The sequence below is a fragment of the Acinonyx jubatus genome, chromosome D3, assembly GCF_027475565.1.
Source record: "Acinonyx jubatus isolate Ajub_Pintada_27869175 chromosome D3, VMU_Ajub_asm_v1.0, whole genome shotgun sequence".
Taxonomy (NCBI): Eukaryota; Metazoa; Chordata; class Mammalia; order Carnivora; family Felidae; genus Acinonyx; species Acinonyx jubatus.
In genome coordinates this window covers 89,624,179-89,652,172 of record NC_069392.1, presented here as the reverse complement: position 1 = coordinate 89,652,172, position 27,994 = coordinate 89,624,179, and the positions used below count along the sequence as shown (strand labels likewise).

Genomic DNA, 27,994 nt, shown 5'->3' with positions numbered 1-27,994 from the left:
ATTGTTTGCACCGTGGTTCAGAATAACGCCTTTATATTTCTGCACTTTGTAGCTTTTGTTCATTTGTGTTTTTGTTTTCTTTTCACAAGGACTGTTTCCAGAAAAGGCTCTGTGCTGTCTTCTACAGTCTTCCATATTTTGTTAGCTCAACTGTACTGACTGTGTTAGTCCCGACTACATTTACTTAAACCCATCATTTCTGTTAGAAGTATGTTAAATCCCTTACTAGACCTGATGATTTGTCTATTTTCCTCATATTTATTAGCGCTTGCTTTATGTGTTTGGAAGCTACGTTGTTAGGTACATATATGTCCATGACTAATCTTCTTGTAACTTTCATCAGTTCGGAATATCCTTTTATCTCTTCTCATTGTGACTTCTATTTCGTCTGTTGTTTCTATGGTTACGTTGTATTGATTTTTATTAGTATTTTTTTAAACACATTTTTCTCTTTCTGATTTGTTTTCTTAGCTTTTACTCGTCAATTTTGAGCACACATATCGAACCTTTCTTTCTGTCAATATCCAGTATTCTTTTTTCCACCCGGCACAAACAAAACCTCCCATGCTTCCTTCTAGCTCCTTCGGTCTTGGGATGTAGTTACCGCTACACGTCTTATGACCAACACTTATTAAAACGCAGTGATTTCTTCTGGCTTCTTTGCTCTCTCCCTGGTCTTCTTCTTCTTTTTTTAAATTTATATTTTACTTCCAGTTTTCTTTAGTCTGCGTTTCAAAAGAATTCCAGGCCCTGAGGTCGTCCAAACTTGATGCGAGGAAAACATAAAGTTCTAATTGCACATTTGGAGGGGATTTTGTAAGTGAGGCAGCAGATGTGAAGTGAGAGCTGACGTCTAGAAGGGGCATCAGAATGGGTCTTGGGCCCGGGGAATAAGATGGGTCCCAACAACAGAGCAAAGGCCAGTGATTTCCGCCATCCAGGGTGCTTAGCAGAGGCCTTCCAACAAAAGGTCGGGTAAAAACTCCTGCTCAGAGGCCGGGAGCCTGGCTTACGTGTGCACGGGCTGACCGGCACCCTGAGCATGAACCTCTTTGTAGGTTGTGGTCAGTCAGGTGGCTGCACCAGCCAGGAGTAGAAAGAGCCTGGGACTTGGAGGCCGCTGCGTGTGCCTCGTTCTCCAGACCTGTCTGCATTTCTTCAGATACCTTTGCATCCGTGTTACACACACTCACATCGCTCCCACCTTCAAACAAACGGCAATGATGCAAAGACCTCTGCCTCAACCCCAAGGCCCGTGCAGGTGGGACTGACGGCAGGCTAGGCTCACCCCCGACCTGTCCCGGCCGAGGCGGTCGGCCTGCTGCCCCCGGCGTTCCTCGGAAGCTCTGTCCTGAGGTCCCTGCGGCAGCCTGTGGCTGGATCCGGCGATGTGCTGCAGGATCTGACCCCTTGGCCACTTCGGCCTTCGGGTGAGCCTCTCCCCTCCACGACAACGCTCCTACCCCCCCCCTCTGTGCTCCCCTGCCTGCTTTGGACACCTCCTGCTTCTGCCCAGAGGGGAGATGCTCAGGGTTTTGCTCTTCAGGTGCAGCGGGATCTGACCTCTTAATTCTCTTCACCGAGGCCAGGCGATCTCTAAAGACGTATTTGATTCTGTCCGTCCCCGGTTTAAAACACTCTCGGTGGCCCCTGCAGGCGGCCCACCTTCTTTCCGCAGCGCTGCGTTCTCTGTTCCGGGCCGGTTCTCTGCCACTCACTGGGTCCCCGGACCAGTGAGGACCATGGCCAGAGCCAAGAACCCCTTCAGAAACAGACTGAGGTTGCTTTCGAGGGAAAGAAACCGAAATCCCTGACTTGAAGGCAAAAACCAAGAGGGAAATTTACTAGCATAAGGCACCTGCGCCAAGCGGCGGTGTCCTGCTCCTGCCGGGTGGGAGACGGCCCCCGGTGTTGCCGCCCCAAACGGCCACCGCTCCAAGTGACTGCCCTCCAGGACACGTAGGAGAGCCAGGTGTCCACCTCCCATTCCTTTTCTCCACAGGAAGACCCTTTGCGAGCAGGGCACAGATGTGCCAAAGCCTGGTAAGCACCTTGCAGCCCGAGGAGCGTCCTCGTGGTGCAGACTCAGGGCCCGGCTCAATACTCATGGCAAATATGAATCCAGCACACATTTGCTGAAGGAACGAACAACTCCATCTCTGCTCGGCTAACGTGTTTAATATATATTATAATTGCGATAGCGTCAAACGCCATAACGTAAGTCAAAAGTTACCATGCTGGGTTTTATGACTTGCCTGTGCTGTTACTGATACCACGTGCACTTAAAGCCAGATGTTCCTTTATCCTCTTCAATATTGCTTGACAGCATTCATATTTTGGAAGCCGGTTAAAGTTATAATCACACATGCAGTTGACATTGGCTGGTAAAGTTGAGCCTATCAAGGAACTATCCCAAATTTGCGGTTCCCTGTTGGCTGCTCCATTTTGCGAGACAATGTTGGTTCTACAGAAAGAATCACCATCCCAACTAAAATTTCTCAGTGGGTGCACACCACGGAATTCAGAAGTGATGCAGGATGAAGCGATGATAGACACCATTCTGCCTCAACATCTCAGAGTGGAGCGTGAGCCTCACACAACCACAGGGAAAGGTCTTCCTGTAGTGGGTGGGGTAAATGGATTTGAAGAGCTATCCTCTTAGGGGCGCCTGCCTCGCTCAGCTGAAGGAGCGAGCGATTCTTGATCTCAGGGGCGTGAATTCGAGCCCCACATGGGGCATACAGATTACTAAAACTAACTAAATAAATGAATAAACTTATAAAAAGGAACTATACTGTTAGACACATGGTTCTTAAAAACATATACATTCCAAATGGTTCTGCTTCTAACCGACTGTACCACATTGGGAACATGACAACTTTGCTATGAATTTTAAACTTCTTTTTATATTATCTTTAAGTGTTTATTTTATTTATTTTTAAGAGACAAAGAGAGAGACAGAGTAGGCATGTGTGGGGAGGGGCAGAGAGCAAGAGAAAGAGAGAGACATGAAGAATCCCAAGCAGACTCCTAGCTGTCAGTGCAGAGCCCAGCATGGGGTTAAAACTCAGAAACCAAGAATCGGACGCTCAACTGACTGAGCCACCCAGGCGCTCCATTTTTTAATTTCATCTTTAAAGTTTATGTGTGTTTTGTAATCTCTTCACCCAACGTGGGGCTCGAACCCACGACCCTGACATCAGGAGTCACACGCTCTTCTGACTGAGCCAGCCAGGTGCCCCCTGAATTTGAAACTTTTAAATGGAATTAATAATTCTGAGCGATTTCACTTTGCTATTGTGAGCAGAATTAAAGCAAATGAAGGAGAAAGTATTTCCAGACACAGGAGGGGTAAGTATTATAATTCCACGGGACCAACCTCTCCTTGTATTTCAGAAGGAACCTAATGGTTATCTGCTCTGATCGCAGCTGGTGTGGGAATACCCAGACCCACAGATAGCGGCGCCCTGGCCCCTGGAACGTTAGGTGTTACACAATGAACTCATTCATTTGACTGTTTCATTTTTTGACTTGTAAATAATCACCCAGAATCCGTTGTCCCCACCTTCATTATCCACGGCATCCTATACACATTGTCTTTGAGTTGAAACACTGGTGTGTCTACACACAGAGAGAAGTAGTTGTCTTTTACTGCTTTCACGCGCCGTCCCGACACGGACGGGACCCATCGGAAACGATCGTTCTGTGAGTTTTCACCAAACAAAATGTTTTTGACTCGGTTTCTGTCTTTCTTCCCATAGCGTTAGCTAAGCAAACTTTTCACAATCCCTTCTTACAGATGCTCAGCGTTTCCTCCCTGTTCAGTTAATCAGCACTACAGTGGCCCTAAAATGAACAGGATATTTGCACCATTAACCTCCCGGTAATTCTGCACAGCCAGGGAGGGTGCAGTAACATTGCACAATGGCCTACAAGGGGGGGAAGAGAAAGTCAGCTCTCGGTGGAGATAATGTTGCTAGAGGTTCTTCTGGGGCAGAGTTTAGTTTTTGTCGTCCTTTTTGTAGTGTAGGTGACCGAAAGAAGGTTTCCTCAAAACTTTCGATAAGGGGATACATGTAAGCACATCATCGTGTCTAAAAATTAGATGAAATTTCCCGCAAAGGTAAGAGTGGTTTAATACTGATCTCTGTTATACTTCACAAGTCCATCTTTTTATTTATTTTCTTTAAAAAAAAGTTTTATTGTTTATTTATCTTTGAGAGAGACAGAGAGAGAGAGAATGAGCAGGGGGAGGGGCAGAGAGAGAGGGAGACACAGAATCCGAAGCAGGCTCCAGGCTCCGAGCTGACAGCACAGAGCCCAACTCAGGGCTTGAACCCAGGACCGTGAGGTCACGACCTGAGCCCAAATCGGACACTCAACCGACTGAGCCACCCAGGCGAGCCAAAGTCTGTCTTTTTTAATTTTCGCCTTTGTATTGTTCCAAAGAAATGTTTTCTACTATTAGAAATATTAGTGAAATGTTTTAACATTTCTTAAAGGATCCAAGATCTACAACTGAAGCTGATTATCAGTTTGCCTAAAAGTTAACTTTTCTGCTCCATCTGGATGACGTCCCGATATAAACAATTGGATAAACTCAATTGCAGCTAACAAAAAAAAGAAAGAAAGAAAAAAAGGAAAGAAAGAAGAAAGAAGGATGGAAGAAAGAAAGACAGATGGAAGAGAGAAAGAGAGAAAGAAAGAAAGAAGAAAGAAAGAAAGAAAGAAAGAAAGAAAGAAAGAAAGAAAAATGGAAGAAAGAAAGAAGCAAGCAAGCAAGAAAGAAGCAAGAAAGAAAGAAAGAAGAAAGAAGCAAGAAAGAAAGAAGAAAGAAGGATGGAAGAAAGACAGATGGAAGAGAGTAAGAAAGAAAGAAGAAGAAAGAAAGAAAGATGGAAGAAAGAAAGAAGCAAGCAAGAAAGAAGCAAGAAAGAAAGGAAGAAGAAAGGAGCAAGAAAGAAAGAAAGAAAGAAAGAAAGAAAGAAAGAAAAAGAAATAAAAAAGAAAGAAAGCTGAGCGATGTGGGAGAGAGGTGGGAAACCGAAATGTCTGTCTGGTAAGTATGGGGTGATTTATTTTCTGGAAAAAAAGGGAAACAGTGAAAACGACTTCCATTTAAGGATTTATTTTTACCAATACCCTCAATTTACTGAGGTATTCTAACCCAGAAGCAAAGCGGATGAAGAAGAAGAAATCTGCCCGGCTCCTTCTGTGGGGCCGCTTCGCGCCGTGCTGCCCACAGGACAGGGACACAGGCTGAGTGGCGGCCCCTCCTCTCTGAATTTCCTGGCTTTTGTAAATTTGTCAGTCCAGCCATGAGCTTTGTTTGAACAGAGGTTGGCACTTCATGGAGGATTGTATCGTATTGTACCGCACAGCGCAACACATCTTTCCTGTATTTATTTTACATAAAGGCTTTCTAGGAGCCAAAGGGCTTAAGCCATAGGAAATAAAGAAGTTAAGTGTGCGTCCAGACCCTGCAAAGGCTTCACGTCCACACCCCAGGAGCTTCTGCGAACCCAGAAGTGCAGAGAGGCCTTGCTGGCGACAGGAGGCAAGGGTTGGTGAGCTCTGGGGCCTCCTGGGGAGAAGCCAAGTCCTGTGCCAGAAAGATTGGGGCCCCACGGGGAACCTGACCCTGGCCCAGCAAGGAGGGGAGTGGGCAGGGCGTGTGGCTGGGTGGGGGGGGAGAGCGTGGAACCCCAGCCCACGTTTCACATCGCGGCTGGAACGTCTACATCAGATCCTGAACGGAAACACTTCTCAAACATCTGTGATTTGGGGTGTGAATCCAAAACCCAGCTCGGCTTGTCGATGCCAACGACATCCCATGGAAACAAACCAAATTCTAAAAAAGAAGAAAAATCGAAGAGTTCTAGACACAGCCCACAGCTCAAGAGAACGAATGCAACTTGGGATAACAGTTTTGGTGTCTTTGGACATTTTGAACCACTCTTAGAGCAGAATGGGATTGTGTAGTGTTGACTTGTATTAGCAACTACATGGTGGGAGAGACTCTGAATATTAAGAACAGATACTTGTACACTCTATTATGCTGTGAAAACAGTTGTGAGTGATTTCACTCACATTACACCCATCTTGTCTGTAATAATTCTAAGTGCGATTCCTAGTTTGCAGATAAGGTAATTCGGGTAAATTCTTAATACATTGTGGGTTGATAGTTTTACCTCCAAACTACAGTGAGGAACACTGAGTATTTTGGTCGGTAAAAATAATGTTGGTATGAAAAAATAATGTCAGGAATTTACTCCATTCCATTCCATCATCACTGCTTTCAAGAGAGCGTTGGAGAAATTTCACTTGGGCACCAGAATTAGGACGGAATAGTTTTCTATGGAAATATGCACTTCCCATTTTATAGGTAGTGCAAATCTTGTAAAGATGATTGTGGGGTCGCCTGGGTGGCTCAGTCGGCTGAGCGTCCAACTTCGGCTCAGGCCATGATCTCACGGTCCGTGAGTTCGAGCCCCATGTCAGGCTCTGTGCTGACAGCTCGGAGCCTGGAGCCTGCTTTAGATTCTGTGTTTCTCTCTCTCTCTGTCCCTCCCCTGTTCATGCTCTCGCTCTCTCTCTTAAAAATAGATAAACATTAAAAAAAAATTATGAGTGCTTCCCTCTTTGTTTCGGATGCTAGGAAACTCACTGGAAAATTCTGCCCCCTCTAAAACCCCAGAGGATCAATGTGTGCTTATCTTAAGCCCCGGTGAGCTTATCTTGACCCTGATTTCATTTTTTTCTACCCTTATTTTTACTGACCTAATTCCTCAACTCTTATGCTATCTTTTTAAATTTCTTTATTTTTTTCTTTGAGTTTATTTATTTTGAGAGAGAGAGCCATAGTGTGAGCGGGGGAGGGGCAGAGAGCGAGGGAGACCCAGAATCCAAAGCAGGCTCCAGGCTCCTAGCCATCGGCACAGAGCCCGACACGGGGCTCGGACTCACGGACCGTGAAGTCATGCCCTGAGCCGAAGTGGGACGCTCAATTGACTGAGCCGCCCAGGTGCCCCTTGTTCACTTATTTTTAAAGATTTTCAAGTAACCCCCATGCCCAACATGGGGCTCGAACCCACAACCCTGAGATCAAGAGCCACACGCTCCAGCGACTGAGCCAGCCAGGCACCGCACATTGTCATGTGCCTCTGTACCTGAAATGTCTTTTAAAATTAAAAACATTTTATTTCTTTAAAAATTTAAAATATTAAAAAAAAATTTTTTTTTATCATATAAAATGCTCCAGCAGGGAGCGTGGGCGGCTCAGTCAGTTGAGTGACAGACCACTGATTTCAGCTTAGGTCATGATCCCAGAGTCTTGGGATCGAGCCCCGAGTCGGGCTCTGCGCTGTGAAGCCTGCTTAAGACTCTCTCTCCCTCTGACCCCTCCTCTGCTCACATGCTCTCTCTCTAAAAGAAAAGAAAAAATAAAAAATAAAAAAAAAGAATAAAATGAAAAATAAAATCTTAAAAAAACTGTTTTAAATGCTTCAGCAGCCTAACATCATTTCCCCCTAGCACCAGTGCCATAACCAGCATCACAAAACAAAAACACAAAAGTGTGTTTAGTGACTCAGTACAACTGAGCCGCTCAATGAGAGATCCAACTTTTTGTCTCTTTCCAAAATTCCATTTTGGCCCCCCAAGTCTAATTTGATGCCATTGGTTTAGTGTGTGTTTGGGGCACACGAAAACACCTCCATCCATTCTGGAACCAAATGCCTGTGCACAGCCTGGCGGGGAGGCCCCAGGGTCGCACCTGGTTCTGTGGTTCTGACCCGCATCTGTTAACCCACCTCAGATGCCTGATACATAAACTTCCCCGTTCCTTTTTGTTGGGCTTAATTTTTAATTTTTTAATGTCTTAATACACTTCCTCCAACTTGAGGGCAAGCAGTCTGGCTGTAAGTCATAAATAAGCCATGAAAATACTACCCCAAGGGGCGCCTGGGGGGCTCAGTCGGTTAAGCATCCGACTTCAGCTTGGGTCATGATCTCACAGTCTGTGAGTTCGAGCCCCGCGTCGGGCTCTGGGCTGACAGCTCGGAGCCTGGAGCCTGCTTCAGATTCTGTGTTTTCCTCTCTCTCTGCCCCTCCCCTGCTCGCGCTGTCTCTTTCTCTCTCAAAAATAATGAGAAACGTTAAAAAAAAGAAAAGAAAAGAAAATAGTACCCCAAGAGTATTTAACTCAAATTCAGCCTCGGGTGTGTTCCACGTGGTTTCAGCTGTACTGGTTTCCATTTGAGAAGATGACTGGGCTTTCCTTCGTATTTATCCCGAAGTTAACGAGGAGACAGAGACAAGCAAAGACAGCCAGAAAGGCGATCATTTTAGGGAAGAGAAGAAAAATTTTTGAGAACTGTTTTGGTGGAGATTATCGTCACTTTGTTAGTTTATTTGGTAAAGTTCTTGCCTCCACTTATATATAACCTCTGCATCTTTATTTTTTATTTTTTTAAAATGTTTCTTTATTCTGGGGGGAGCGCAAGTGGGGGAGGGCCAGAGAGAGAGGGGGGCAGAGCGGGCTTTAAGCTGACAGCGCGAGTCACGAGATCATGACCTGAGCTGAAGTCGGACACTGAACTGAGCTGAGTCAGTCAGGGTCAGGTGGCTGTAACCTCCGCATCTTTTTGAAAGAAGACAAAATACTACCTTGCAACGTGCTACCGCATGGATGGACCTCGAGGACATCACGCTGGGGGGAGTAAGCCTGACCCAAAAGGACAAACACCCGTGATCCCATTTCCATGAGGCCCCTGGAGGAGTCACATTCACTGGGACAGGAAGCAGGGTGGTGGTCCCTGGGGTTGGGGCGACGGGGTGTTGATGGGTCCGAGTTCCAGTTCTGCAAGATGGAAAGAGTTCTGGAGACGGTTGTACAAGACGTGCTGGCCACTCTGCTGAACTTCAAAAGGTCAAAATGGTAGTAATTTTATGTCATGTGTATTTTGCCACAAGTCAGCCCCCAAAACGTACCTAGCGTCCCTCATCAACGAAGCCTCCTGACCTCTGAACCGTGACAACCACTCATCCATATCCCGAGCACTTCTTTCCCTATCGTCCTGCTTCTAACTCCCCCACATCTCCTAAATGCCAAATTGTACTCTTTCCCGCTGTCTCAGGGGACAAGTCACTTGCCATCTCTGGCGAAGCCTCTGACCGTTTCTTCCTCCTCAGTTTCATTACGAGTGTGTCTGGCCTGCCCGCAGCGAGAGAGGCCTTGCTGGTTCCCTTATTTTATTTCAGTTCTCCCCGCAAACTTTGCAAGGAACACACACATGGAATCAGTCATGCCTGGTGAAACATAACGGGATTTCGGCGCGGGAAAAGTCAATGGTTTTGCTGTTGTAAGAAAGTGTGGTGTTAATAGGTCACAACGTCTCCGTTAAGTAATTAACATAGTGTAGGGATTACGAGAAAAGGTAATAGACACAGTCCCTCTTCTAACGCGGAGAATCTCCCACGAGAGGAGTCCCTCCTGACTTTGTCTTCCCTTAAATAAATCCTGCTCTGTGGACTCCTTCCTTTCATCCTTCAAACTATTAAGAACCACATCTGTGGAATTCGGTATCAGCTATTCAGCTTCCAGCTGTTGCCGAAAGTCTTTACTTCACTTGAAATTAAGAACAGATTTGAGGGCCCTCTACCTGCTGTGAGGTCCTGATGTAGTTACCGAAAACCGCAAACGGTAAGAAAACGCGGCTGCCAATCTCAACGGTTGGTGTGTTTTCTGCGCTACTTTGGCCACAATCGCAAACCTGCACGAACTCTATGTCCCCACACCATTAACGATGCCTTGGTCGTTAACCAAAATGGATGCATGAGGATCAGGAACAGAAAGTCTGTGTTGCAATAAGACTAGTATCACGGGTCATCGGGTCAGTCGGTTAAGTGTCCGACTTCAGCTCAGGTCATGATCTCTCAATTTGAGGGTTTGAGCCCCGCGTCAGGCTCTGTGCTGACAGCTCAGAGCCTGGAGCCTGCTTTGGATTCTGTGTCTCCCTCCATCTCTCTGCTCCTCCCCTGCTCTTGCTCTGTCTCTCAAAAATAAATAAACATTAAAAAAATTTAAAAAATATATAATCACAACTTCCACACAGGGGATCAGCATATGTTAAATTCCATACTGATGGGCCATTTTCCCCTGCCTCCATAATCTAAATACAGTGTATTCTCTCAGTTTCTGAGTTCTGTGAGAAAAAAAAAAAAAAAAAAGACTTCAGAAAAAAACATCAGGTTAGGATTGGGGTAATGTTTCTGAAACTCTCAGTGATTAAACAAACGACCAATTTTCATTTACACATGAAATTGTTACCTATAACACACGATAGAACAGCTGTACTGTTCCTAAAACAGTCTGTATACCTTAGAATACTTGTGGACGGTTTAACTAAAACATACCCCTAATCCACTCTTAAGTCTGTGAAATCTAAGTTAGTTCAAAGAGCTAAAAATTACCTTTAGATTTAGGTGCATCCTGTCCTCCTTTCTCAGCTATAATTTAGAATATAGGATATAAATTCACACAGAGATAGAATTAACATTAAATATTTACTAATAAGTGATGCACTTAAATTTTTGAGCATGCATATTTAATAAATATTTTTTAGTTTGTCTTGGATTTCATACCTTAGGGACTTTCACTTCCAGCTTTCAGACAGACAAGGCCTTTTCTGGGGTTCTTTTTGTTTCTTATCCTTAGCTAGTCTTTAACGGAACCCTCCAGAACCTCTCTGATCCAAATGGCCACCCATCACGCTGCTGCATAAGCTACATAGACCAGCCGCTGAACGCTGTTTCGTTAAAATACCATTTTCCTTACCTTGAAGGGACAGAGTCCCAAATAATTCATTAGACAATCACAGGAGAAAATGTGTTTTCTTTTCCATCTATTTCATCAACCAGAATTATTGTCTGTTATAAAATTGTAGATAGCCAAATATCTAGTCAAGCAACCATCAATCCATTAATATCGCTGACTCTTCTCCACCCAAATATTGTCCTGTGACATTTCAAATGAGGTGAACCTCTTCAGAAGGATTTCAGGGATTTGTATTTTGTGCAGGAAGCATGTCCTCGATCTTTAAGGGCAACTTTAAATATTTGAAGATATCATTAAACACTTGAAATTTTAGCCATGCTAAATACGTTGTAGAAGTAGTATGGGAACTTTTACAAAATATTTTCATACCCTCCCTCCCCCCGAATAAGGTAATAGCACACCCCCAAACGAACAACGATCAGTGACATGGTGTACAAATAATGTCAACACGTCTCGCCTGCCACAAAACAGCACCCTCACAAGCAGTAAACTCTGCTGGCCCTCAAGCTGCTGTTTTTCCAGAGTGTAACCTTGCCCGTCTCTCGAATTACATTCTCAGATTCTGCATGCATTGTGGAGACACGGAGAAAGGAAATCTTTAAAAGCACAGTATGATTGTAGAACCAGCATAGCCCTGAGTGAAATCACATGTGGGTGACAAGCAGGCTTCAGAAGGGAGGTGAGTCATGGAAATCACAATTTTACGTGGAGGGAGGACTTTGGAAGGTTTGCTCACCGTTCCTTGATCGAACTTGTCAATTTTGAACACATGGAAGTTATTAGTGCAACACTGTAGTCCTAAATAGACCCAAGAATGCAGATGAATGGAGTGGATTTTTACCGTGGACTCCAATCGATTCCCAGATACGACAAAAACTATTAAAATTCCAAGTATGCAAATTTGAATCTCTTTGTGGGTGCACACATATATATGCGGTAATGCATCTGTGTCTATATATGCCACTTATGACCAAGTAATTAGTTGAATTGGGAGATACTTTCATTTGTGCATTTTTTACTGGGTATTGTAATGAATTCTGGGCAGTTCAATACTTTTCTGTGAATCAGACTTAAATCTGATTAAGAATACATCCCACTTAAGCATTCATACCCAAACCTGCAACAATTGTCAACGACATTTACTATGCCTGCTGTCCAAATTAGTGCAGATCGTTAATCACAAAGAGCTTGCCTTTTAGGATTCCAGGATCCTTTTTGGAAAGGTTCTCACCGCTCTCGCTGCGGCTCCTTTCCTCCCCCGACCCCCCCCCACCCCCGACACACACGTGCAGAATGGCCCCTGTGTCTGATACTCCAGCTTGGCAGGCACAAGCTCCCCCCTTTGGAGCTCGTGTGTAGTAGTTTCTGTTGTAAATGCCATAAGTTGGAGAGGCCCCGAGCTGCATCAGCAGTGAGTGTTAGCGAGCGCCTGGCACCAAGAGAAATTGCAAGGGCGGAAGGTAACGCCGGACTGCGGCGCTGACTGCGGTGTCTGGGAAGAAATCCGTCCTCACTGCGGAGCGATCACGAGGAGAGCAGGGCAACATGGCCAGGAGCCTGGTGGGAGAAGACAGTGCTCCCCTCCGCAGGCCAACTCCCTCGCTCTGCGTCATCGCGGACTCAGGGGCGCGCCTCTTCTCTTTCTCTTCTCCACGCCCCCCCCATCTGCACCCCCCGCCCCGTGTACCATTATTGCTTCTTGGAGTCACACTGGGATTTCCGTTCCCAGACTTAACTTATTGCCACTAACTACGGGCCGCGGAGAGCAGTTGGGGGGTGAAGAAATGGTTTGAAAAACAGAAAAATTAAAGTTGAACTTTCCAAGGATAGAAATGAAAATAAAAGCCCACAGTCATTTTTAAATTCCCAGATAGCAGAATCCTCGTCTGAAGTCTTTCCAGACTTTGATCTCGATTCAGGACTTAATCTATCGAGTATCCCCAGCACATTTACCAGGAAGTTCAGTGAAACGCACACCCTAAGCCGTTTGGAATGCACACGCATCTGGGACCACCGGAAGGATACCCACAGAGAGATCTGGACTCGAGGCTTAGTGCTCAGGTGCCCAAGTCGGCTGAAAATGCATCCCAACACGTCTGCACGTATGGATGCGTGCGTGTGTGTCCGTGTGCGCGCGTAAACAGCTTCCCGTAACTGGATCTGCGGCGGCGTTAGTCCTTGAGAAGAAGGGGCGACAACTAGCCGCTGGGATCGTGATTCAGGGCTATTAGGGGAAGAATTATCTGGGTCTGAGTCATCGCGAGCCTCCAGACTTTGCCCGCAGTGTGGTAGAACTTTGTGCTGATGAGACAATAGTGGAGCGTGTGCGTTTCCTACAGGGCAGACCATTCCGTGGCTGGGGGAAGCCTCGGGCCTGCGCCCGGCCGCCGGGGCCCGGCCCCCTCCCCCCGCCGCGCAGGCCCCCAAGCCCGGCCGGCGCCGGGGTCCCCGCGGGGCGGGCGCGTCCGGGGCGCGCGAGGGCGGCGCGGGGAGGGGGCAGGGCGCGTGGCGGGCCCCGCGCGCCCTCGCGCGTCCCCCGCGCCCGGGCGCAGCTGGCGCGGTCGGTCTAGTGCAGCGCTCGGCTCCGCGCCTCGGGCGCTAGGCTTCACCTTCAGAGGCGCGGGGCGTGCGCGTCCTCCTCCCCGGGCCCGCCGCCTCCCGCCAAGGTAGGGGTCAGGGTGGGGGTGGGGGCGCCGCGGGGCCCGCGAGGGGCGGGGGCGCGGGGCCCCGGGCCCGGCCGCGCCGGGGACCCCGGTGAGCGCCGCGGGGGTGGGGGGCGGGGAAGGGGCTCCCGGGCGCGGGGAGGGCGGCTCGGCTGCCCTGTGGGTAGTTGCTCCGCTCCGCAATTCCAGGAGTGGGAAGATGCAACTTCGGGCGGCGAGGCGAGCGCTGGGAGGTGGTTTTTACCGCAGTGGAGGGGCGGGGTGGGGGCCGGGTGGGAGCGCGGAAGAGGCTCTGGCTTTGTACACTTCGTCAAAGGCGACGCGGGAGGAGGGGAGCTCGGATGCGCTCTCCATCCATTAGGAGACAAAGAGCAAATTGCCTTACTTTAAAGTAAAACGCTCTGGCTAATGAAGGTGGGTGATGGGGCTGCGGGGCCCGAGGAGCCGCTTCAATTATTAAGGGTTTGGCTGATGGGATCGATGCCTGTAGGCACCGAGGGCTGCTGCCTCGGGTACGTGTTTGCGTGTGTGTGTGTGTGTGTGTGTGTGTGTGTGTGTGTGTGTTCGGGGGGGGGTTGCCTCCCCCTCCCCTGGCTGCATGCCCATTAGCTGGGAGCGTGTAAGTGACCCTAACATTAAAGAAGTAAGGGCGCCTGGAAGGGAAGTTAGGGTGGGGGTGGGGGGCGATGGTTCTCTCAATGACCATGAGGGGTAGGGAGTGGGGTCGGGGTGGCAGGGACTCCTCGGAGTCGCACCCGGCCTGGCGGGGGTCGGAGTGGGGGTGGGGGAACTATTGATCGCGATATATACCCGGGTATATACGAGAAAAGAAGAATGCTGTGGGGCGTGTGTGTTGGGGGGGGTGCGGTGGTTGGAAAAGCGCCTCGTCTGCCATTTCCAGGGAGAACTAACACAGTGAATAGTTAGGATCAGTATTTAGAATAAACCGCCTCGTCAAGTTTTAAAGAAACTTTGTATGAATAAGTTTGTTAAAAGCCAGCCGAGTTGGGTATTTAAAACAGCGGTTTATGGAGGAGGCTGGTGTGCGGCGACAATCAGCGGTGGTAGGCAGGGAAGCCGGTGGAGCCCTGCAATTAGGGACCGGAGAGACCCAGCCTTTTAGCCGAGAATGTGGGTCTGTAAGTCAGCTCCATTTATTATCCGCGTTAATAAGCTCTCCGCAGCAGACCGGGATCAGACCGGGAGCTTCTGGGGTGTGTGTCTGCATTTTACTCATGCTGCTGGCTTACTGATAAAGAATTACTTGGTCTCCGGGTGTGCAAAGATCAACTTGCTCAGCCCTCTTTTTAAATATATTCATTCTGTGCCTTATTTAATCCAGATGCACAAAAAGCCATTTGCTGCTTCATTGTTGGTTTACATTTTTTGAAAAGGCGACCGGTGTAACCTGTGGAATTTGAAATGCAAATAGAAGCCTGTGGGAGTTGAGGCAGAACAAATCAGCATTTATAAAGTGAAAAAGATTTAATGTCTTTGAAATCATTGCAGAGGAAAAAAACTGGAGGGGGGGGTGATTTTTCAGGGAGTGAATTGTGACGTCAGGTCTTTTTGGAAAAGATGTTATTTTTAAGGTCTGAAACCCGGGTATGTAAAGTGCTTACAGGAAAAACAGATTACAAGATTAACATCTGTTAACATGATCGTTTATCTCCAGCCAAAAATAGGTCAGTTCTTTCTTAAGGAAACACGATTGCTGGCGCATGCTTAAATAATAAAATTAAAATAATGAGTGCATCAATGAGGGCCGGCATTTGTTATAATCTGATCTGTGAAAAACATTTTTTAATTTCGAGATCAGTAGAGGTCAAAATCTCTTTTGGGCGTTGAGAACAACTCTTCACTCTGCGTCCACCCCCCGGATGACCCCCTCCTCCTTACTCCTCGCTCCCTCTCCGCCCCCATCCCGGACTGCTAATTTCCCTTTTCATCCATTGTGGAAGTACAAAATATATTTAAATGGATATTGTCTGACGCCCCCGTCGTTAAAGAAAGCAAACTCTCCGCGCAGATGGCTAACTTTCAGGGCTCTGCTGTTGTTTTACCATTAAATGAAACGGTAGGGAGGGAAGGAAAAAAAAAAAAAAAAAAAAAAGGAAACAGCCTTGCAAAGTCTCCCTGCCCCCTGGGTATGAGTGACGGCCCTGCCGGCCAATCCGGAGCGGCTTTCTCCATCCCGGAGGTAATTTGGGGTGTGAGTGTGTGTGTGTGCGCGCGCGCGCGCGCGTGCATGCGCCCATGTGTATGCACACTGTTAAGTGCGACCAGCCCCGCGCATCCGCAGGCTCCTGATGTGCACAGCTCTGTGCTGTAGACGTGGACACGCTTGCATCTGAGTCTGGACAGCTAGATGGGCGCGCAGCAGTCCAAAAGGAGACCCTGCCCCCTCTGCCCTCCTGCAAAGAATGGGCGGTAAGAGGCGCTTTCGGATTCAAGTCGAAACCTGCAAATGGGGAAGAAAAGAGGAGTGATATGATTATGTTTCTCAGCAACCGGGGACTCGAAATGTACGGTTCCTTCCGTCTCGTTCCCACGCGACGGGCGCGCCCTCGCGCGCCCGGGGTCCGGAGCCCACTCGCCTGGCGCAGAACGTACAGAAAAGTGGGATTATGGAAATTGGTGTGAATTGCGTAGAAAAGTGAAGGACAGCGTGTACCTTACAACTTAGTATTTTATTGTCTCCCTGGAAGTTCATACTTAGTCCATGGCAAATTCTAGAATGTGGCCCACTCACGGTCAGTGAAAAGTTCTGCTGCCCACCCGACTTGTGAGCGCGGAGCGCCTGCCGGGTCTCCACCGCACAATGGGCACATTCACGGGCGCAGTGCGTCACGGGCCGCCCCACGTTTCGAATCAGCTTAATCCGGCACCAACTTCCCCCGGAATACTGGTAGTGATGTGTGGAAGTGTACGGACCAGACCTGGTCCTGTAGCATCTCTCCATCCGTGTCGCAGATGCTGTGCCGCTTCATTCCGGGGTGGATGATGCAGCTGCATCGGACGGGTTAAGGACCCACGTGTGACCCCTCCTTCCCCGGAGACCCCTTCAGGGAGGCCCCTGGGAGGGACTCCGCGCCCCGCCCTCGTCCGAGTACGGGGTGCCCGGCGGCTGGGCCGCACCGGGGTTACTCCAGGGGTCCATGGGCGACCCCAGGCCGCCTTCGTCGTACCCCTGCAAGAACCCAACTCAGTTACAAGGTAGCGCCCGGCCCCGCGCTTCCTGCTCCGGCCATTTTCGGCCCCCAAAACCTGAGTTCGATCCGATTCAGCGCCCCCCCCCCCCACCTCCTCCTCTGAACTCGCGGATTGAGAAATGGGCAGCAGGGGGGACGTGTCCCCGGATTAAATCGTTCCTATTTCTGTATCCTGGCGTGCGGCCTTGGGCCCGGGGCGCCGCTGGGGGAGGCGGGGCGGGGGCGGGGCGGGGGCGGGGGGATTTACCTGCCCGCCCCGGGGGCGGGGGCGGTGGCCGCTTGTTGCTGGGCTGCCAGGGGGCGGGCTGTGGGCGGAGCGGGCAGGGCAGCGAGGTGGGGGAGGGCCCGGCCCGCGCCCCCGCCCCCCGGCGCCCGCCCCCGCCCCCGTCATGTGGAGCGGACGTCACTCGCCTGCACTGTAACCCAAGAAGTGAAAGAGACGGGGACCCACGGCCCAACTTCGCACCGTAACAAAGGCGGGGGTCCGTGCGGGCCGGAGAGGGACGAGCTGGGGAGGGAGCGGGCTGGGGGTGAGGGGGCCAAGGAGGTGGGGCAGCCGGGCGGGGAGTGGGGGGAACCGGGACGGGGTGGGGGGGGGTTCTGCGCAGGGCGGGGGGCGGGGGTCTCTGCTGGGCCAGACGGTCGGGGTCTCCGCGGGTGGGGCGGGTAGTGAGGTCTGGCTGGGGTCGGGGCGGGGGTCTCCGCGGGGCTGGGGTGGGGGGGGGGCCTTGCAGGGGCCGAGGTCTGCGTGGGGCCGGGGCCGGGAGTGGGCGGGGGGGGGGGTCTGGCCGGGTCCGGGGTGTCTCCGCGCGGGCGGGGGGCGGGGGTCTGCGCGGCGGCGCGGGCCGCGCTCCGGGGGCCGAGGCGAGGCTGAGGCCGAGGCCAGGTAATTGGTTTCTATTTTAAACTTCACTTTGTTCTGGCGGAGGTGGGGCGGTGGGAAAGGCGTGGCCCCCGAGGACGATTACATAAGTATTCACACCTGATTCGGTCCGGGCCGGGGCTCCGCGCGCGGCTGCGGGTGGGCGGCGCGGGGGCACCGGCCGCCGTCCCCGCGAAGGGCTGCCGCGCGTGGGTGTGGCGCCCTGCCTGCGTGGCCTCTTCCCGTCCGGGCGGCGAGCAGCCCGCGTAGACGCGGGGGCCTGTTCCTGGAAGCCCAGATGTGCCCGAGGGCGTGGGGCCGGCCTGCCGGCGGGGTCCTCTGCGTAACAAAGGGCAGGGGCTTCGGGACCCTACTGCAAGTCACAAAAGGAACTTTGGATGGTGGTCTTAATTAAACATGCGGGTGGGGGGAGGCATTTCCCTCGTGAACCTGCCATTAAGTCTGCAATCCTGGTTAAAGATGATTTAAAAACTGGTGGCCCTCCATCCTGTGGCTGTGTAATAAAATGCCGTTAAAGTACTGACCCCAGTGGAAGCGAGGCTGGATCTTCCCCCAGCAGGATCCTCTCCAGATTATTTTTTAAGCCGCCCTATTAATATGATTGGAGTATTTTGGTTTAGGAATGTAAGAGCTACTTTAAGGAACCAGGCATGCATGCTATTTGATAGGAAACTTTCTGCTGCCGCGTAAAAAAGCTCACTTTATCATTTGTTTGTGCCTCCTTCATTTTCTCTTACATTCTTTGATTGTGGCGTCAAAATAGCTGTGCTATTTATGTTTACACAGACCCGCTAGAATTAAATATACCACATGCCTCTGCTCTGCATGATTCCGAGCTTCCTTCTCCTGGTAAAATTGGGGAGCGAGTTTGAGCGAGCTGGCCTGGAGCCTGGGGCTGGCAGTGGGTTACCGGAGGAGGACATCTTTAGTTTCACTAGGCCTTGCAAGAAGGGGCCCTGAGCAAGCCTGGAGGAGTTAGAATTAATTCTGATGGCATTAGAATTTTCATGTGCCAAGATACAAGCATATCAGTCTAGTATTTTTCTTAGTTCTTTAGTAGGACTTTGTTTTCTTAAATTAGCGAATTTGAATATGCTGAAACAGAGCGCATTAACATTCTTAAAAAAAAAAAAACAAAATCCCAAGGGATGTGTAATAAAACTAACCCAGAGCAGTGGCACTGCCCCTCTCGAAACAAAGCAGCCCGTTGGTAGGTACAGGGTTCAGCAGTGGAGAGCGAGAGGGGTGTTGCTTATTTTTATTTCTGAAAGCTTTTAAGAATCATCTTCCGAACTGGCTTGGTGTGCTGCAAAACGCACCAGATCAAGAACGTGTAACTATGGGTTGTGTAACTGATATTAGTCGCTGAGGAGTATACTTTACATCATTGGTGTTAATCCCACCGTGATTTGTAAACAACCTTTAAAGTTGACTGGCTAATGTAGAGATTGAAGTTTTCCTGGGACTGTGACGTCCTGCGTGTCTAACTCTGTAAGATGATGTCTGTCCCAGAGGCCATCGTGGAGGGAAGAGAATGAGAGAGGTTTTTGAAAGCTGGTCCATGCTAAACAGCGTGTTGTTTCCATTACCATAAATTGAACTTTACCTTCCTTTACCTTCCTTGCTCCTGTGTGGGTAATGTCTGAGTGTTCATAGGTGGAGCGTTTGATGTGAAAGTTGTTGAGCCACAGTTACGTGAGAAAGCAAAGAGACTTCGTTAGAGACTGCTTCAGAACGCGGTATACTGTAACAGATGGTTTTCAGTCTTACCAAATAGGGAAAAGGGCTAATGTGACCTAGGAAGTTAAGTAGAATTTAGTCCTGGATTGTTCTTGAAACAGCAGCGCTCCGTTTAATGGGTTGTGGATTTTTATGCATTCATTTTCCAGGATACGTATGGGTCTTACTTGTAATCTGCCAGAAGGAATCTTTTAAACAGGCTCTTTGTGGGAGTGGCTGTAAGTCTGACTGAAGGTTGTGTGTAGAGTTTCAAGTGCATTATACCTTAATGTGGTAGGGATAGGAAACTAGAGTACGAGCTGGTTACTTTCACCGGGAAGGAGCTTGTCCAAAGGCGTGCACTTTCCTCTGACACCGTGCTTGTTTTAAGTGCTTGAGACATTACACTATTTTGGGTTTTGTTCCATTTTCAACCTTGGAGAACAGGGCAAGTGTTAACTATATGATTAAAAGTGGTATTTTGTCGGTAACTAGATCGCTACCTGAATAAAGCATCAGGATTAAAGGTATAGGAAACAAGGCTTTTTCGTCGGTGTCTGAAGACCATATTTAGCTGGAGACATCCGAACTTTCTCAAGGGCACAGATTAAAGCAGAAGTAAGAGAAATAATGGAGGGAAGCAAAAGAAAGTTACATTTATTTGATTACATATCTGCATTATAAATATTTGCACGTAGAAGTAACATTCCTTCTTCAAAAGCAGACATCTTACTTGCTGTAAATGTTTATACATTTTAGTGCTTGGATAGAGCCGTTCTGTTCTGTCATAATCAAGCAGTTTTTTCAGAAATGCATCTCTCGGCTGCCCTTCCCCCCCCCCCCAAAAGTTCCAGGGGCTGTGGGAAAAGTTGAATTAGCTCGCATCTTACCGACTGTAGCCCAGAGAAAGCTGGGGGCCTGGCAGCACACGTGCAGAGCTGAGGGTGTGCTGTCCGACACTCATACTCCTGCCTTGTACTTGAACCCACTGCTGAACTAGCACCCAGCACTTAGACCTTCTGTGGATTGCTTACCACTTGGCACCTTTGACCCTTGTTTCCAGAATTAGTAATGTCTACACGTGACGAGTAACTGGGTTACTGTCTTGGGCTCCCAGACTGTTGCTCTGTTGATAGGAAACTACATGTCTTTGGGTTTGCATTTTTCAGGTGACTTGGAGAGTCAGGAGGTGGGCGGCTCTGAGGTCTGATGAGGTGCTGGTTGGACTACGTCTCCAAGTATGTTATGGAGATGGGTAGCAGGATGGAGCTTCTGGAAGGCAGGTGTAAATGTAGACTGCAGATAGGTATCCATGGGCTGCCACTCAGTTTGCCCAGGAATTAGGGTAGCAGCAATTATCCGACTCGTGATGTGTGTTTGGCTTGGTGCTAACTGGAGGCATGAGCTAACTAACTGGTGTGACCGTGACCCTCTTCTCCCTCCTGTCCTGTCCTTCCTCCGGGGCTGTCCGGCCGTTGGCCAACGGCCAACAGTGTGTTGGCAGCAGCCTGTTAAGGGTCTGAATGTGTCTCCGGGAGAGTGACAGCAGTTTTCAGATTCAAGCCTTCGCCTTGGTTCTCACCAGTACCAGAAACATGTGAGTTTGGGGTGGGAGAGGTAGGACATTTCTCGTTGATGGAGGGGCGACCTCTGCCCCCGAGTGGGTTGAGAACTCCCCAACCTTTCTTACCAGAGTAGAGAGCCTGAGTCATGGGGGGAGGGGCATCCTCTCTATCCTTGGACTCTGGCCGTGACTGTCTTACAGTTTTCAGGAATATTGGTGAATTTCAGGAAATTGGTGAAACCCTTTTTAAGGAAGGAAGCACATCAAATGTTTATTTGTGAAGAATTTATTAATAAAATTAACCTTACGGGAAGAATAAAGAAAAACTTCCACTATGAATTTAAAATGTCTCCTCCAGGTCTTTAAAATGCATGTTTATTTTAAAATTAATTCTCTTCGAAAGAGGACTGTTTTAGGGGTTATGACTTTAATAGCCATGGGCGTTGCTTGTGTTTGAAGTTTATACTGCCCACTAAGGTATATTAAGGATATCTTAGATGGACTGGTAAAAATTAGCAGTTGCAACTAATGCCCTTGCATCTTGCTCCCCAGGACTGGAACAGCTGAAGCTTTTCTTTCCAAAGCTAGAGCTGGCTGTCATATTTATGTCCAGAGTGAGATGTTTTCCAGCAGCGTCCATTCGAATTGTAAAGAAGTGTAATTTTGTGGCTCTCAGCCTTCCTTAAAAGTAGTTCTCCAAAAAGATCTGGCATTTATTCTTCATTTCCAGCGGTAGTGAAAATTACACAGCAGGAGTAATTAGAAATGCGACCATTTTGAGAATGTCACCATGTAAATATATATAAAGTAATGAACAAACCACCACACAAGAGACTAGAAAAAAATAAATCATTTAGAAACGGACATTGGGTTTAGATACATGTTGCTGTTTATTTCAAATAGGAGTTCATTCTGGTAGGTTTTCTTTCTCTCTCTCTCTCTCTCTCTGTGTGTGTGTGTGTGTGTGTGTGTGTGTGTGTGTGTGTATTTGGTCAGGAATTTAATCAAGTTGTTTTGTTCTTGAAATTTCAGGGATAGGGATTCTGTGTGGTTGTGAAGTTCGGACAGTTTCTGAGTGGAGTGCTGAACGCAGGTTGAGGTATTAATGTATTTTGTTTTCAAGACAAAATTCATCTGGTGTGTTATTCCTTGAAAAGCAGGTAGTCTGGTCTCTTGCAGATCTGGCGCCCCGGGGAATTGCTGATGTCAGCTCGGCCTTTGGATACAGCTGTCCTGTTATTTTCTTGCTCATTTAAGGGATGGTGAGTGGAGGCTAACATGTGGTGTTAGCTTTCAGGACATAGTTAAAGAGAGACTCTTAAAAATTGGGGTTCTGTGTTAAAACTCTGTAGTTTTTTTTTCCCCCAAATGGCTAAGAATTAAAATAGAATTTTCAACATTATTTAGTAACACTTGGAAAACCCTGTCTTCAGCTTTCCCCGTAGTAAAGTAAAGGATATTTGTTTAGGAATTTTTCCCTTTGTTTTCCAGAAAAGGGCAACATGTGTCGGTCTTTGCCATATGGCACTATTTAACCTGTATTGCCTGAGCTGACTTGGCACTGTGTTAGGCATTGATTTATTTCGGCATTCGAGAATGTTCTTTGAAATTTAGTACAGGGAAGGATGCATCGAAAACGGTGTGGACCGGCAGCTCGTGGCTTTATTAGCTTCTTGTTCGACTGATGTTTAAGGGGAGGAAAGCAAGTGTCACTTGCTTCTTTCCTGCAATAATTTTTGTAGGAAATAGTTTGATATTAAATGTTGGCTGTGTTAATTTAGGGAAATACACAGCCCCTTGGGAGTAGTTAAAACTTGTATCGGTTGCAGATAGGCTGAGGGCTGATGTGGGGAGAGGGACACTCACTCTTTCCTTCCTGATTATTCCAGTGATTTAAGCGAGACCTAAAGAAATATGTGTTTCTTTTTTTCCCCTTAGAGACTTGGTTATTTTTTTTTTTCCTAAGGGATGGTGGCATCAGCGAAAAGATGGACGATCCTGTTTTCATAGTTTAAACTTTTGTGGCGCTGCTCTGGAATTTTCTGGAGGCAGCCTGGTGATGCTTTCACTTCGTGATTTGTTTTGTTTACACACACTGCTCTTGGCTTTTTGGGTAGTCTTCGGTTTTTCACGCACCAGAGCGGGTTGTGATGCGACATCTCCGGAGTCGGGCACGCCCCCGAAGATCGTGCCTCCGTGTTGAACATCTTGTTCAGCTCTGGTGTGGCCACCAGACCTACTGTGTCTCCAGGTGCCTCTCTCGTTGAATCTGTCTCATTAGCCTTAATCATACCGTTCTTCCTGTTTTCAGGGAAGAAGTAAACACATTTACCCTCCTTCATGTGTGTGCCGTCAGAGCAGGGCGTTTGCGGACAGAAAGGTGGGCCTGGGTGTCGCCTCCTGGCATTTCTGTGACGTGAACGAGCGCCACAGTCAGTGCTGCATAATTTATATTGACGTTATCAGTGACACGGAGAGAACATTTTTATGCAAGTTTGAGAAAATATCATCATTCACACTGATAATCATGTTCCCACCAGATTTAGATTCATCACGCCAGAGCTTTTCATGTCTTTAGCGTGACCATTAGCATAATGACGATAATTTGTCCCTTTGAGTAACGCCGGGCGTAATTTACATTAGTGTTACTGTGACGAGTGCAGCACGGCCCAGGTGTTCAAGTGGCCTCCCGATTTCAAAAATGGCTTTTTACTTTTTAAAAGTGAGAGGCGGGTGGGGGTGGGGGTGGGGGGGATGGTCTTGTTCCTAAAGCCAACTTAAAAAACATGACCGGTACTAAATAAGTGAATTCCTGGCGTAAAAGTACTTGCCATAGCAACGTAAACTTGGGGACAATTCTGTAGAGTCATGGGATTAGTGGTTTAGTGGTAGGATTAAAATTGGCTTCAGTAAATTACCCTGGTGACAGAAAAGCAGAATCTGTTAATGGTTTTACAGGAAGATTGGCCCCTCAGTTGTGCTGCAGATTGATGAGAGATTACGGGCTGCTTAGATTCTGAACTTTGGAAAGGAAGGTTAATTTTTCTAATAGCTATGCATTTGTAAGCATCGGCAGGAATCGGTTAAAGAAGGGAGTCGGTGCCGTTAGAATCTGGGATCTTACGCGCCCGTGGGAGCGGCTTTACAGGCCGCGTTTGTTGTTTGGCTACAAACCGGCGGCCGTTGACGGAGGTTTTCCAACTGTCCGTGGAGATGCTAGACCAGACTGGAAAGTGCGTTAGGTCTGCTGGGCCCCAGAGGCACCTTTTAGACGCTCTCAGGATGGCAGTTTACTAACCTGCCCCTTCGTGGCTGGGGCACAGCGAAATGTGGCTCCTTACTGCAGAGTGTGGTTCTCTTGTTGGTTTGGAGTGGCCATCGATTCTGTAGAATGACCATGCAGGAAAACGGGCACTTTCCTAACTCTTTACCTTTCTTCGTAAGTTCACGTTACTTCTGTGTGCACTTGTTGTAGAAGGCTCGTAGCGAGAGTTGCAGATGTGTTAACAGCCCCCGAGAAACCTAGACGTGGCTTTGGGTGAACCTCGACATTTTCCAGGAACCGAAAGGCAGAAGGACTTAGTGATGCGGCCAAGGCCACAGCGATAGAGCAGAGCTCCAGGGGGTTCCTGGGTTCCCGGTTCCCAATACCTGCTAGATGCGCACGGCAAGGGGAGGCGAGAGTCCCCTTCCCAGATGAGCTTGGCGAGAGCCCATCTGGCAGTGCTGTGTGTTGAGGACTGCACTTGCTGTGGTATGCTGCCCCGTTTCCCTGTCACCTTCTGATGCCCAGCTCTAGCTCCAGAGAGAAGAAAAAAACGCTGACCCCATGTTTGCATCTCTCCATGGGAATATCGTGTTCGTGTGGGAACCGGACGGGTCGTCCCATGCCAAGGTCCCTGTAGCATCGCAGGGCTCAGGCAAGGAGGGAAGCCCAGATTGCCAAAGACCCAGCAGCTGTTTGCACAGATTTCCAGCTCAGCACGGCGCCGGGATGTCGATTTTCTTGGGAAACCCGACGATGGCACCAATACTAACATCCCGTTTTACAAGACAGTAACCACAGAGAGCAAACGACCAGCATGGGTAGAAAGATCTGAAAGAAAAAGAAAAAAAAAAAAAAGCCACCAAACTGTCAGGGGAAGGGATCAGAGAAGACAGGTGATGGTTGTGATAGACCGCCAGGTTCTCGTGGGCTGTCCCGTCCTAATCTGCCGCAGACGGTGGGGTGCAAGGGTGTCGGCGGCCAGTGGGCATCTGCGTGGTGGGTGCTCTGAGGGATGGGGCAGAGGGCCGCAGATGTCCAGAAGGGGAGCCGTGGGCACCTTTCTTTCAGCGTATCCTTGCTGCGTGTGGACAACACGGTGACCACGGGCGAGGAAGTTGGGCGCAGGGGCAGGCCCAATCCAGCGAGTCTCTGATGGCAGTTCAGACGTGAGGCCACACACAGCAGCCCACTGCGCTGGCTGGTTGGTGGCTGGCCCGCTCCCGGGGCGCGCATGGACTCTGGCAGACCTCCACCCTCTCCGCCTGCCTTGGTAAAATTGGGAGCTGGGCCGGGACCCAGGGGATTTTGCTTCTTGGTGCGCGAGCTGTGTAGAAAGCCTGCCTACCTCCTTTGCATGCTCCAGGTGAGCAAACGAGGCTGACCTTGTTTTTGCTTAAGAATCGGTAAGTTAAGACCCAAATTTAGAATTGGTTTTCCTTTTCTGAAGAAGAGAGGACTGAATATTTGTTCGTTATTTACCAAAAAGTATATCCTAGGTAGTTTTCTGCTTTTCTAGAAATTAAAAAAAAATTTTTTTTGTATTACCACCAGCGTAAACTTAGAATTGCATAGATTTTTTTCATCGGTGTTACAGTTTATGGACATGATCCTGTACGCCTTTGGGTGAGAATTTTTGCAGGCTTCTTTGAGTATCTGGTAATTGAAATCTTGTTATTTGTATGTGGGTAGTGAGAGTTTCCTGGTTTATACCCATCGCCTTCTATAACAAGATGAGATGCACCTGACATCACACATTAACTATATAGTGACACACTGGGGCGCCTGGGTGGCTCAGTTGATTGAGCGTCTGACTCTTGATTTCAGCTCAAATCACTGTCCTGAGATCGAGCCCTGCATCGGGCTCTACGCCCAGTGTGGAGCCTGCTTGAGATTCTCTCTGTCTCTGCCCCTCTCCCCTTCTCTCTCTCTCAAGAACAAAATGAATATATATGTATATATATATACACACACATATATACGTATACACACATATGTATATACACATATACATACACACACGTATATATGTACACACACACATATATATACACGTGTATACACACACACACACACACACACACAGGGAAACATTAATAAAAATCAAGAACAAGGAAATGATAGACATCTACGAGGAGAAAATAAGATTACATATCCAGATCACAATGGTCCTTCTTCCAGTGCGTATACTTGAACCAAAATATGGAATCGGAGCTTTCTGGTGACTCAAACGAGGAGTGAAGCCTGCCGCTTCTATGTTGAATTGAAGGCCAGGACAAGACTCACCAGTTCTTGGGTGAAAGGAAAGGCTTTTTTAGTGCAACACTAGAGGAAACTTTTTTTTTTTAATTTTTTCAGTATATGAAATGTATTGTCAAATTGGTTTCCATACAACACCCAGTGCTCATCCCGACAGGTGCCCTCCTCAATACCCATCACCCACCCTCCCCTCCCTCCCACCCCCCATCAACCCTCAGTTTGTTCTCAGTTTTTAAGAGCTTTGGCTCTCTCCCCCTCTAACGTCTTTTTTTTTTTCCCCTTCCCCTCCCCCATGGGTTTCTGTTAAGTTTCTCAGGATCTACATAAGAGTGAAAACATACGGTATCTGTCTTTCTCTGTATGGCTTGTTTCACTTAGCATCATACTCTCCAGTTCCATCCACGTTGCTACAAAGGGCCATATTTCGTTCTTTCTAGCCATGTAGTACTCCATTGTGTATATAAACCACAATTTCTTTATCAATTCATCAGTTGATGGACACTTAGGCTCTTTCCATAATTTGGCTATTGTTGAGAGTGCTGCTATAAACATTGGGGTACAAGGGCCCCTATGCATCAGTACTCCTGTATCCCTTGGGTAAATTCCTAGCAGTGCTATTGCTGGGTCATAGGGTAGGTCTATTTTTAATTTTCTGAGGAACCTCCACACTGTTTTCCAGAGTGGCTGCATCACTAGAGGAAACTTTTGACGTCGAGTCTGCTGTCTGCGTTTTTTTCATATAGAGCATGTGTTCAGTGACACTCTTATGGCCAATGCGTAGTGACCTTGGAAAGGTTGTTGTTGAAGCGACTGTGGTACGGAGGACCAGCCGCGTAGTAACAAAGTGTGAAACACCGAGAACGCGTTTTTGGATCATCGTGAAAATAGGACCCAAGTTCCTGAGCATTACGGTTTCCCATTATATAAGAAGTTTAATTTTTATTACTAATGTTTTATTATAGACTTGAATCAAATTTGGTGAATGCCTGAATAAGCAGCCCCCCAAATAAATAGCTCCTAGGTGCTCCGTGAAGGCTCATTCGATCATACACCCACGGGGAGCAAGGCACTGACCCACATTCTTTATGGATACTATATTCATAACACTTAGGAGCTAGGGGGTCCCTTTAGCCCCCCGTTCTCCCAGGAGCGTGTTGAGACCCACACGGTTAGGTAACTTTGTCAAAGCCCTGTGGCTGGACTGTCTCAGGAGACCATGTTTTGGGCAGTCACCTTGAATATGACCTTCCTCATGCTTGTGAAGCTTGTGGAATTTATCTGAATCTTGGTCTGAGCCTTCTGGAATTGTACCACTTTAGAGATCGCATCATGAGGGCCAGTCCCCCCGCCTTTGGTTCCCTCACCTCCTAGACGGCTGGGGTTACCCGAAGACCACTGCAGAGGAGCTGGGAGCCAATGCCTAGGGTGCCATGAATGGGGACCAGCTGCCCGAACCTTTGGGGACTCAGAACAGGGCAGAATCAGTACGTGGTCGTGTCTGCTCTGCTTTGAGTAATCCGTCAAGAAGGAGAAATTTGGAGGGCGGTCTGAGGGGTTGGAGCAGGGAAGCTCCTGCTCCTGCATCTGGTGGT

General features: G+C 48.3%; 1 protein-coding gene and 1 non-coding gene across 6 annotated transcripts in view; one reads left to right on the top strand and one right to left on the bottom strand.

The window, feature by feature from the left end:
• Nucleotides 1-3,164: 3,164 nt before the first annotated feature.
• Nucleotides 3,165-3,237, bottom strand: TRNAR-CCU (transfer RNA arginine (anticodon CCU)). The gene has a single exon. It is a non-coding gene; the product is annotated as a tRNA-Arg (tRNA).
• Nucleotides 3,238-13,360: 10,123 nt separating this feature from the next.
• Nucleotides 13,361-27,994, top strand: part of ZNF516 (zinc finger protein 516) — a 123,946-nt gene continuing 109,312 nt past the window's right edge. For 2 of the 5 annotated variants that reach the window (XM_027069193.2, XM_053206043.1), the window contains exon 1: nucleotides 17,057-17,194. The gene's annotated coding sequence lies outside the window, so the exon portion shown is untranslated. Of the gene's footprint in view, nucleotides 13,504-13,798; nucleotides 13,915-14,405; nucleotides 15,931-17,056; nucleotides 17,195-27,994 lie in introns of those variants that run through there. The other 3 variants (XM_053206044.1, XM_053206045.1, XM_053206046.1) reach the window with 3 other exon arrangements.